Source organism: Octodon degus, unplaced genomic scaffold (genome assembly GCF_000260255.1).
Source record: "Octodon degus isolate 3935 unplaced genomic scaffold, OctDeg1.0 scaffold00026, whole genome shotgun sequence".
Classification (NCBI taxonomy): Eukaryota; Metazoa; Chordata; class Mammalia; order Rodentia; family Octodontidae; genus Octodon; species Octodon degus.
Genome location: NW_004524602.1, coordinates 17,076,900 through 17,078,395, shown reverse-complemented (window position 1 = coordinate 17,078,395; position 1,496 = coordinate 17,076,900). Strand labels below are relative to the sequence as shown.

General features: G+C 43.9%; 1 protein-coding gene across 1 annotated transcript in view; it reads right to left on the bottom strand.

Moving 5' to 3' along the window:
- Nucleotides 1-1,496, bottom strand: part of Adam10 (ADAM metallopeptidase domain 10) — a 141,879-nt gene that overhangs the window by 76,817 nt on the left and 63,566 nt on the right. The gene's annotated exons all lie outside the window — the stretch shown is intronic.

Here is a 1,496-nt window from a genome sequence, read left to right as displayed (position 1 = left end):
ATAAATAAATAAATAAATAAAAATAAATTTCACTCTCTCTGTGAAACACCCCCACACTGCCAAACAGAATCAGGAGGCTATCTCAGGAAAGACAAAAATTTCCAAATACAATTTTACATTCTAGGATGAGTTTCAAAGTTGCTTCATGGCATATAAGCCTTATTTTCAATATTTTTATTCCTGAAACAATGTATTATATTTCATTGTTGCTGAAATATATTTATTCATATGTTAAGATAAAAAGATATGGACATACATACATAAATATATGTGGTAACCAACCAGAAAAGGTCTTGATATGAAATCATTCAACTTAAGCCCTGTTTATGTAAACTAAGCTGCTAACTATACTATGAAAGGCTCAGGATATTTTCTCCAAACTGCCAAAAAGAACTAAGCCCATCACTCTTTTTTAAAATCTTGTTTCGATCTTCTATTTCAAACTAAACAGTATTTTTTAAATATAACTTCTTGCTGTGCAGGGGGCACATGCCTGTTAATACCAGCCCTCAGGAGGCTGAGGCAGAAGGATTGCCGTGAATTCAAGACTGGCCTAGACTACAGAGTGAGTTCCTGTCTCAAAAAGAAATGCCATGGCCTTCTCAACTTCTCTGATTTTGTGTCTGTTACTTAGAATTCTTTAAAAGAAAAATTAGGGGTGGGGGAGGGGCGCATGGAGAACTAGAGATTGAATCCAGGCCTTCACACTACTCTTAATCCCCATCCCTTCCCTTTTTTAAACCTTTGGGACAGGATCGCGCACCATACTGCTAAACTGCCTACACTGGGCTCAAACTTACAGTCACCCTATCGCTTCCAGGCGTGCTGGGATTATTGCAAGTACCACCGACAACCAGCTGCACATCTAAATTTTCATAATTCTTTCAAACACAATCACTGCACTGAAATAAGCACAGTCCTTCGCCCACGTAGAAGTTTCTTCATTTGTGGTAACTTCGAGATACTGCTCTGTTGGTAACTACTCTGCTGCAGTAACTACCAACCAGAGCACTCGACCTCAGCCCACCTGGCCACCGCAGCCGTCACCCCCAACAGGCACGGGCAGGTTTCCAAGCTCCAGGCTGGATGCCGAGTACAGGCCTGGCGTATGAGGGAGACCGCCTAGGCCCGGGAATCCTGAATAGAAGCAGAGCGCAGGCCCAGCGAGGAACCCATCAGCAGAAGGCCCTGCAAAGAGGCTAGAGGCAAGACTCACCCAGCTGATTCAGGAGTAGAACAGCTTCCCAGAGTGACACAAAGGGTTCAACTATAACGACTGCAGCAGCAAGAAGTGGAGCACAGCAGCCAGACTGAGCCACACCCACCTCGAGGAGTCTGAACTTCATAGATCCGGACCTGGTGCTAAGGTAATAACTCTATCTAAGCTCTACACCAAAGGTCAGAAGACAGTGGTATACAAAATGACAAAGAGAAGGAACTCATGCCCCAGTCTCAGGCCCCGAGTCCACCCAGTACAACTGCAGAAGACACTAGCA